The sequence below is a fragment of the Pimephales promelas genome, chromosome 3 (assembly GCF_988280905.1).
Source record: "Pimephales promelas chromosome 3, fPimPro1.hap1.1, whole genome shotgun sequence".
Lineage (NCBI taxonomy): Eukaryota > Metazoa > Chordata > Actinopteri > Cypriniformes > Leuciscidae > Pimephales > Pimephales promelas.
Window position 1 is genome coordinate 4,273,947 of NC_142771.1, and position 12,016 is coordinate 4,285,962.

A 12,016-nucleotide genomic window follows, 5' to 3' on the forward strand; every position below is an offset into this window, starting at 1 on the left:
CGATCGTGGTTGTATCTCTCTTAGTGCTGCATTTGGTACCATCGACCACAATATTCTTTTAAAATAGACTCGAGAATGATGTTGGCATTTGTGGGATTGCATTAGCATGGTGAAAAAGATGAAGAGATGTCTTATTGATCACAAGTTCAGTATGGTGTACCACAAGGCTCAGTACAAGGACCGTTGCTGTTCACCCTTAGGAGATATCATTAGGAAGCATGGCATTAGTTTTCACAGTTATGCTGATGATACTGAGCTATATATTTCTTCAGCCAAACTTTTGTGTGGAAGAAAAACACTACTCGACCATGTAGCTGCCTTGTTTGTTAGCATTGCTGGAGGACAAAAGGCATCTTCCATCGCTATACAAATACGGTGCTGTACAAAAACGTAAATTATAGTTCGCCTCAAAGTTTGTGTATTTATTTAATTTGTATGATTTCTTCCTCAAGCTCATAAAATAAATTTGGGTCGCACATAAATTGACAGGGTCAGTCGGAAACCGGAACCAAACTATTTTTTTATGCCTTATTTACAAAGCACTAAATGGTTTAACTAAATTAAAAACACATCTCTTCAAGCTGGCATACACATAGAACACTATACATTCCTATTATTCAAATCAGTTAAATGATTATTAGGCTGCATAAATCACCGGGAACACTTCCTAAAACACCTGATGTACTCACTACATCATAAAAAGAATGGCATCTATGCTAATTTTAGTCTTTCTGTTTATTCTGAGGCAAACTTTAATCAGCCAATCCCGGGCCGTATCCAGATCAGATGGTGGACTTGCAGCTAGACATGACCACAACACATCCCTGAAGTGAAGGCCTCATGGACCCCTCAACAAACTCGTCTCCATACCAGCGTGATGACTCCGACCTCCAACCAGATGGAACTGGATAAATATTGTGAATGTTCCGATCTAATCTGACTTCTGACCTGTAATGTTTAATGAATCATACTCATACACTTTACATTCGTTGGCCAGAGGAGAACTGAGCCTGAGTACTCCCAAGGTTTCTTTTCTACATTCTGTCACTGATGGAATTTTGGTTCCTTGCCACTGTCGCCTTTTTCACATTTGTCACCATTGGCTTTTGGCTTGCTTAGTTGAGGGACATTTAATTTTATATTTAGAAATATTATTACAACATTATTTTCCTGTTATCTCTGTAAAGCTGCTTTGAAACAATCTGTACCGTAAAAAGCACTATATAAATAAAGGTGACTTGACTTGCAATACTCACAACGCAAACAAATACAGACACATGCTGCAAATACTCACAATGCAACCAAATACAGAAACAAGCAGCAAATACTCACAACGCAACCAAATAAAGAACTATGTAGCAAATACTCAAAATGCAACCAATTACAAAAACAAGCAGCAAATACTCACAATGCAACCAAATACAGAAACACACTTCAAATACTCTCAACACAACCAAAAACAAGCTGTAAAAACTCACAATGCAAACAAATACAGAAACACACTGCAAATACTCAGACCGCAACCAAATACAAAAACACACTGAAAATAATCACACCGCAACCAAATACAGAAACACATGCAAATACTCACAACGCAACCAAATACAGAAACAAGCAGCAAATACTCAACACAACCAATTATAGAAACACGCTCCAAATACTCACAATCCAACCAAATACAAAACAAGCTGCAAATACTCACAATGCAACCAAATACAGAAACACACTTCAAATACTCTCAACTCAACCAAAAACGAGCTGCAAATACTCACACCGCAATCAAATACAAAGACAAGCTGCAAATACTCACAATGCAACCAAATACAGAAACACATGCAAATACTCACAACGCAACCAAATACAGAAACACACTGAAAATATTCACACCGCAACCAAATACAAAAACACACTGAAAATACTCACACCGCAACCAAATACAAAAACACACTGAAAATACTCACAACGCAATCAAATACAAAGACAAGCTGCAAATACTCACAATGCAACCAAATACAGAAACACATGCAAATACTCACAACGCAAACAAATACAGAAACACATGCAAATACTCACACCGCAACCAAATACAGAAACACATGCAAATACTCACAATGCAACCAAATACAGAAACACATGCAAATACTCACAACGCAAACAAATACAGAAACACATGCAAATACTCACAATGCAACCAAATACAGAAACACATGCAAATAATCACACCGCAACCAAATACAGAAACACATGCAAATACTCACACCGCAACCAAATACAGAAACACATGCAAATACTCACAACGCAACCAAATACAAAAACACACTGGAAATATTCACACCGCAACCAAATACAAAGACAAGCTGCAAATACTCAAAACGCAACCAAATACAGAAACACACTGAAAATACTCACACCGCAACCAAATACAAAGACAAGCTGCAAATACTCACAACGCAACCAAATACAGAAACACATGCAAATACTCACAATGCAACCAAATACAGAAACACATGCAAATACTCACAACGCAACCAAATACAAAAACACCCTGGAAATATTCACACCGCAACCAAATACAAAGACAAGCTGCAAATACTCACAATGCAACCAAATACAGAAACACACTGCAATTACTCAAAACACAAACAAAAACAAGCAGAAAAAAATCACAACACAACCAAATACAAAAACAAACTGCAAATACTCAGTTCAACCAAATACAGAAACACACCGCAAATACTCTCAACACAACCAAATACAAAACAAGCTGCAAATATTCACAATGTGACCAAATACAGAAACACACTGCGAATACTCACAATGCAACCAAATCCAAAACAAGCAGCAAATACTCAAAACGGAACAAAATACAGAAACACGCTGCGAATACTCACAAAGAAACCAAATAAATAAATATGCAGCAAATACTCACAATCCAACCAAATACAGAAACAAACTGCAAATACTTACAATGCAACCAAATCCAAAACAAGCTACAAATACTCACAATGCAACCAAATCCAAAACAAGCTACAAATAAAACGCAACCAAACACAAAACAAGCTGCAAATGCAAACAAATACAGAAACACACTGCAAATACTCACAATGCAACCAAACACAAAACAAGCTGCAAATACTCACAATGCAACCAAATCCAAAACAAGCTACAAATACTCACAATGCAACCAAATACAAAAACAAGCTGCAAATAAAACGCAACCAAACACAAAACAAGCTGCAAATGCAAACAAATACAGAAACACACTGCAAATACTCACAATGCAACCAAATACAGAAACAAACAGCAAATACTCACAACACATCCAAAAACAAGCTGCAAAATCTCCAAACTGCAAACAAATAGCACAGACCCCAACAAGTGATGAACCTGCCTGGAACTAATTGTTAAATGTCTACAGGTGGTGATGTCGAAATTTGGTGTAATTTAAAATTATTAAGTAAATAAACGTAATGCTTAATTGAACAAATTAAGTTAGGCCTATGTGAACTTTACAACTCCAATCCACATTATTTTATTTTTTTTCGATTAATCATGAAGTTTATTTAATTAATAATTTTAAGGCAAACGGTTTCCTCAATTTATTTAATTCAAGTCAACTCATCACTTTTTCCAGTGAGGTGAGTTGTTTTATTTTAACATCCTGATCGTATGTGAGTTACAAATATCATGAGGAGTCAAACTTTCCATCATCTAAAACTAAACAGTTTGGTCAGCTCTGCTTTGGATTATTTGGATCAAACTGTCCCCTAAATCAATAAATGTAAATATGTAAAATGTGAATCCAAACTCAATCCACCCAGAACATTTAATGAATCTAACAGACACATCCTATTCAAAACAAGTTGATGATGTCAGCAGGTGTGTGTTTCCAAACCTGTATGACTTATTTCTTCTATGAAACACAAGAGTCTGTGAGAAACTGAACAACAATTCCATCTTTTCCAATCTCATTTTTATTCAGTCCAAATACTTTGTGTCAAGACGCATCACGGCAGATTTGCTGTCAATCATCTATCATCATTATTAAGGTCACGTGTGGAGTAACAAACACAAAGGGTATTTGAGAACAGATTTTAGCATACTATGCTGTTTTTTTTTGCCATTTTTCATTCACTTTCGAGAGGAAAAGAGCAATCCAGGTTACAGGGAACATTCTCAGAACAAAGTTATGAGCAAATGCTCTTAAAGTAACATTAATAGAACGTTCATTCAAAGTTATCTGGTCTTTAATAATTATAAAATTATTACAATTATAGTTTGCAGAATTATAAAATTGAACGTTTTCTTAAAAGAATAGTTCACTTTGAAATACATTTATGAAATACATTTGAAATTAATTTCAAATTGAACTATCCCTTTAACATTCACATAATAACCAAAATTTTTCTTTAAAAATTAAAAAACTAGACGTTTCGAACACTTAAAAATAACATTTTCGGAATGATAGCAAAACTTTCGTAGAAAACTATTAATGTCAGCGACTCCTAATCATCATTGTTCAGTTCATGTGCACATGATAATGGGGTGTTTATCCAGGAGTCTTGAAGGTACCGCAGCAAAAATGGCTTGTTTTGGGTCAAAAAAACATACAAATGAAGTGTACAAGTGGAGCTCAAAACTGTAGGAGATTAGCTCTTTAAAAACACTATATCTGAGTTTAATGATATTTCTCATGCTGTTATTACTACAGTCAATCTGAAATGAAGACATCATCTAAACAATAATGTTACGTTATTAACACTATAGCACACTACTCTTACTATCTCTCCAGTAAATACAGTAGTATCTAGCAGAGCACTCTTGACCTGATGCTGCATTAATCCCAGGGTCAATCAACTGGAAGAAACACCACCTTGTTTTGCATTTTGCAATGTAACCATTTTTACCTCAAATTAAATTAAAAACAGACACTTAAAGATAATAATCAACTCACATGACACACAATGAGGTCATGTGACCAGAATGCAGCAGACTGCTAATCGAAGCGTTTCGAAGCAATTCTCACTGCAATTCTCACTCACTGTTTGCCTCAGCAGAACAATGCCATATTTGACTGGTGAAATATGACGTTTGGTGTTGTTTATATGTTGCGCACACAAGAATATGTTCAAAAAAACATTTTGCTAATGTTGCTGAATGTTCTCTGAATTATTTTTTTTTTCTTGATTATGAGAACATTAAGGAAACATTTAATTTGATCATTTTGCAAACATTTTAGGAAAGTTACTTAGGAATGTTGACTGAACATTTAGAAATATTCACAAAAAAAAAATTAGATAAAAACATAACTAAATCGTTTAAAAAATGTTCCATTAACTGATGTATAAAAACAAACTTTATGCTTAAATTTTGATAAGATTATTAAAGACCAGATAACACTGAACGAATGTTCTTTTTTGCAAACGATCCTTTGAAATTATGAAGATGTGATTTCAGAATGTTCACTGAAAGTTCCAAACATCCAGATTTTTAAAAGTGAACGTTAAGAGAACATTCCATTTCATCATTCAAACATTATCGGAATGTTACTTTTAAATGTTCTCTGAACGTTCCGAAACAAGTAGTAACATTTAAAAACTGAAATGTTCTAAGAAAAAAAAGGTTCTAAGAATGTTTTGAGAACATTAAAGACCAGATAACTTTAAACGAACGTTCTATTAACGTTTGTTTAGAACTTTGGCAGAACGTTTTCAGAATGTTTTCCCTGTTAGATGGGATATTGCTGGAGAAGGATTTACGCATACCTGAAAACCAGGTAACCAACTCTCTCTCTCTCCCTCCTCCACCCAAACCCCCATTAAACCCTCCGAAACCCCATATCAGCTTCCTTTAGATGTTTCTCCAACACAATTGGGGTAACTGGACTCTTGGCGGAGGCAGTCGGTGCAGATATGAAGTGACCACACAATGGTGCATTCATGCTCTCTCTCTCTCACTCGCTCTCTCCATCCATTCTTCCCCAGCTGCAGAGGAATCCTGTCCAACTCTTGCCCCCCACCACACAACTGCCACCCGTCCACCAGCAGAGAGAGAAAACACAAAAGCAGGATTCATCCCCAGAGACGGGGAGCCATTTAAGCGTTACGCAGCTGCATGGATTTATTAAAGATGGGTGTAGAGGGAGAGATAGAGGGGGGTCGGCAGAGGTCACGGACCCCCAGACTTTTATTAACCCTCTCAACATGATGACATGTTAATGAGCTGTAAGCATTAATATTCAGCAGAGAGTGGGAGAATGTACAGAATGGAGGGATTGAAGAGAAAAAGAGAGAGAAAGTCTTCATCGAAAGCGGGACAAACAACTCCAATAATGGATTAAACTCAGTCGATGTGTTTCAATTCACATATTTCGCATGGTACATTCAAGACTGTTGATTGCAATACTAATATCTGAAACATATGAATTATTTTCCTTGATGTTTATGGTTAGAAGTCTCAAATAATCTAATTAAAGGAATAAATGCAAATGTAAACAAATGTTTTCCTGCATTTACTATGTTTCACAAATGTCTGTTATGGCCAAATGATCTACACACACCTGTCTCACACACACACAAGCTCTTTGTATTTCCACACCTGGAGGATCTAGCGCAGGTGCAGATGATCTAGAAATATGTCAAATAAACATATAAATGAAGAAATCCATCACCAGCATCCAGACACACTGAATCACAGCCTATAGCTGAACTTAAACAGCTGCCGAAATACTTATATATTACTAGTATCATAATCATAGTAATACAACATTTAATGAATAATTAAAAATTAATTATTTCATTTTTAATTGATTCATGTTAATTAATAGAATTTAAATTAGCGTTTAATCAACTAATTTAATTAGTGTAATTTTAAAAATTAAAAAATAAAGTTAATTATAAACAAATGATTATATATATTATTCACGTTTATGATGAATAAAGTAATAAACTGGAAAAAAAATAAATGATATATATAATTTGCTTTTATCAGTCATAGCAGGAAAAGTGATAAATAAATAGATTAATTAATTATTTATTAAAAAGTCAATGGAAATGGAAATTAAACTTATTATGAGCAATATCACTCGTAGAAGTGAGATAGGCCTAATATGGCTGTATATCAACACGTGACTCGCACGTAGATTATCACTGATATATCACGGCCACGAGTGTGATATTGCATTTATACAACAGATCGACGGATCACGCGAGTAAATAACCGCCACGGATTCAGGTCTCAGATTTACGGATTAATAGTTGAGCCCGAGCCTGAAGTCGAAAACATCACTTCAGAACTGATAACTAAGAAACGATTAGTAGCTTCATTGACGCTTGTTTTAGAACAGTATTATGGTATTATGAGAGAGATATCGGCTAAACGAGTGTATTACCTGCATCTGATATAGGCTAGCCTAGCATAAATGCTAAAGGTCCAGTATGTTCGCTGAGGAAAGCGATATTCGTCTTTATTCTTCTCACGATAGACAGCGCTAAATAAACAACTTCCGTGTTCTGACTCACTCACAGAGACGGGCTTTGCTGACATCTAATGGCGGAATAATGTCACTTTCACTGAAGTCCAAATCACAATCACTGTTATATAAAATAGGTAGGCCTATACTAATATTTAAACAATATTAGCCATTAAAAAATAAAATAAAATAAAAGAAGGTTTCGGTTTAAAGTATGAAGTTATGTAACCTTTGCTTTGGAACAAGTTATAGATTAATAAGACCAAAGATTATGTCCAAAATTATATCTCATGTTTAACGAATATCTATGCGGCAAAACCCCGGAGGACTGGCCGACATGACGCTGTTCTCAGCGGGAAAACGAGCGCTGGACGCCCGCTGACGGCCTGGAGCTCCCGTCTCAACAGACTAAAACAGGCACTTTGATTAATGATTATGATTATATTTTAGTAAATATTTGTAAAATTATTGTGATTGCTCGTGATAAGTGGAATATCGCAGGGCTGGAAAAGGCTCTCAGCCAATCAGATTCAAGAACCAGAACTTTATTTGTAATTTAATGATAATTTTATATTTATTATGGCCAATATCAGTTTTCTTTTTGCATGTTTATTTATTGAATTTTCCTAGTCGTTTTACTGTTCATATATGTGGCCAGAAAGCCTGTAATATTTTACTTTTATCATGGTCATCATAGTAATAAAATCAAGTAATGGAAAAAAAATAATTATTGAATTAATTGAAAGAATAATTAATTAATTAATTAATTTAAAAGTATACATTTAAAGTAATACATTTTTTATTAAATAAAATAAATTAAATTAATTTGATTATTTAATAATAATAATAATAGGAAATAAACTACATTTTAAAAATAAATAATAAATTCATATTCAAAATAGATTCATTAATTACCAGTAATTCATTTAAAAGTCAATTAGTCACAATCACTGTAAAAGAGTTGTTTCCATAAAAAAAGTACAATCCACTGTTGCTGTTTAAGTTGTTTCAACTCAAAAAAAAAAAAAATTCCATAAACTGACCTAAAAATGAGTTGAATCCCTTCTAACTTGAAAATTGCAGTGTGTTTCTCAGGCCTATCGGAGTGTGTGAGTCAGACAGGTGAGTGTGTACAGGTGAAGCGGAGGCTCCGCCCACAGGAACTGCTTCAGTGAGGAAAACAACATGAGATCATCCCATCAGAGTCTGACCTTTTCTCTAGCTTCATCCACATGCAGGAATTCCCCTGGGAATCTTCACATCATCATCATCACCACCACCACAACGGACAAAAGGCCAAACCTTTCCTTCTCAGAGGAAAAGGAGGAATTCTCTCTCTCTCTCTCTCTCTCTCCCCGACTCCATGTCTTTTGTTCACTACACTTCCTGTTGTGCCAGAAACTCACACACATGCAGACTCAATGTCATCAGGTGTGTGTGTGTGTGTGGTTGTGTGTGAGTGTGTGGAACCCAGTCATGAGACAATCATGTCCTCATATTGACCTTTTGACCTCCACACTCACAAACATCTTCTCCTGACATCCCAGGCAGCATCTCCAACGGAACCATCAGCATCATCACTGTCACATGCTGCACACACACTCACACACAGACACACACAATCACACACTTAACCAATTAAGTGTGCTCAGAATGAAATGTTTTAGTTTGCTGAGAGCATCAGTTTGCTACAACTGAATCTGTTCATTCTCTCGGGTTCAATAATCCACTTCATTTAAAAGCGCTGTTGTAAAACAGATTATTAATTACCGCACACACACAACGTTCTCACATTTACATTGTTTGGTTTGGTTATTCAGCCTAAATCATTCACGCGCGCTCGCAATTTTAACGGGATTCACTCTGGAAGTAACGCGAAATATTATAAATCTCGCGATTAAATAACGAATCATATTATCGCACGACTAGAAGCGCTTAATTAATAATAAACCAGCGACATATATCCCGCTTCAAAATTATACTTATCTGGTTCTCTTCATGCAGATGTCGTTTAATAAAAATGAAAAATAGCCTATCTTATAATAAAAACCGATTGAACATGAAGTGAAACACGTTCAACAAATTTATGGAAATTATGAGTCGTCGAGAGTGAAAAGTTGTTTTCTCTTTACAAAACAACTACGAAATAATAATAATAATAACAACAATAATATTTTTTGCCAATTGTCTATTTGATTTTTAGGATGAATTAGTAATGGAAATGCGAACAGGATAATTCTAATATTATACATAATATTCGATAATGATAATTTTTACAGTATTTTAGCTGTATTTTGCAAGGATTCCGATGCACGAAAAAGCAAAGCGCGCGTTAATTATTATTAATTAGTCCAGGTGATGACGAGCATCTCGCGCACCTTAGCTTATTTCGATTAATTTGAATAAATAATAATAGGCTATAATAATTTAAAATAATATTTTCAATTGCTGAACTATACGACAAATAGGCAACTTATTAATGATTAATTATTATTATGTCTCTGATGTATAATTAAACAGAAGCCCTTGCAGAGAACGAATAACAGTAAACTGATCATTTGTGATCATGTCAAATAATTAACGTGAAACAAAACAATTGACATTAGCGCCAAATTAATTTACAGAAGATCCGTGGAGAAAAACGAGATCTGACGTGATACGGAAACGCAGAACAAGATGCAATACAATAAAACCTTCCAGTTCTCAATCACGACCATCAAAAATAACACATCAAGACAAATAAAAAAGCAATGAGTTTAACAGCTACAATTCAATTCAATTCAATTCAAAACCCCCGATTTCCCCGTGAAATGCTCCTTGAGGATAAACACATCTCCAGCTCTGCGTGTTTATAACGCATGGAGACTGCACTACTTCGAAGTGTCTCCTCGCTTCCCTGCTTCCCAAACTTTTCCCTGAGATCAACAGGCAGAAACTCACATCAAAGCTCGCTCGCTCGCGCAGGCCTCGGTCCGCTCCGTCCACGCGGCGCGCGACGCGCTCATTCCCTCTATATGTGTACGTTTGAAGGACACGGAGAAAAAGACGCTCTAAAGGGAGACACACGTCTTTTCTCTTTTCTTTTCTTTTTTTATATACACAGAACTGCTTTTTGTTCCTCATTTTTTCATTTAAGAGGGTAATGGAAGGGGGGTGTTCGTTTGATCACATGATTACAATTCACCTGAGATAAAACAAAGGACGCAAAGAAAGGAGAACCCGAGACAGAGAGATGCTCTCATGGTCAGGATCCCCTTATCAGAGTCAACATTCATGGATAATGAAAAAGGCAATGATTTTTTGGCTTGGGTGGGGGGGCGTCGCGAGCTGCAAATACAAGAGGTTATTGTTGGCCAGAACAGCGCGCGTGTTTGTGTGCGTTTGGCCCGTCGTTCGCCTCGCTTCTCGTCTTGCTATATTTTCTGTTTAAACGTGTTAAATGCTCTCTCTGTGTGTTTATGTGATGCGATTATAAAACTAACGCATAGCACTACACGACGCGGCAGGAGCTCGTTCCAGCGCTGCGCGCGCGCGCGAGGGTCACAGGCCTGCGCGCGCACCATCAACTGCATGTTTGACTATTCTACAAAAAATAAAATAAAAAATAAGGCGTAATGGTGGATAAAAATAGCTCACACAGAACAATTTCAGTTTCTAACTTATTTAGGAGATATTTTTTAAAAAATGTACAAGCCATATATACCCCTAAAAATAAAGGTTAGCCTATTTATTAGCATTTGTTACACTCTAAAAAATGCTGGGTTGTTTTAACCCAACTTTGGGTCAAATATGGACTAACCCAGCCGTTGGGTTAAATTTTTACATTACATTTTTAACCCAACATTTCGGGTTTGTCCATATTTGACCCAAAATTGGGTTAAAACAACCCAGCATTTTTTAGAGTGTAGCAACTTTTAGCATCCTAAAAAAAATAAAGGGGGTTTCTAAGTGATGCCACAGAAGAAAACAAAACATTATTGGTTCTCTAAAGAACCATTCAGTCAGCAGTTCTTTAAAGAACAATTTTTTCTTAGTTGAAAAACATTTTAATAGTCAAAATAACCTTTAGTTCCTTTAAATGTTCTAAATGGAACCATCGATGCCAATAAAGAACCTTTATTTTTATAGAGGAGAATCAAAAGTTATTTAGATTTTTTAAATGTTCTTCACACTAAGAAAAAAAAAAAGCTTATTTAAGAAATGTTCTTTCGGGAAGCAAAATTGACCCAATTTTGGAAGCGTTATTTCTAGGGAATTCAGGTTAATTGAGACATTCTTCGCCATTGAGATCACTGGGGAAAAGTGTCCCAATTAATCTAATGTCGGCCCGATGCATCAGAACATTCTGAAGGGCTGTCCTGATGCACATCCAGAGGTTTACGAGCAGAAATCCTGCAGTTGTGCTGTTGCTCCACGCGCACAGTTATTGCGCACAGCAGGTGCGCAGAGTCCCGTCGAGCCGGGGGCGCGCGAGCTGTGACGGGGCCGTGGAGGACCTCTGCTTCACCCTGAGGCACACCCGGGCCAACAACAGGCCAGTGTGAT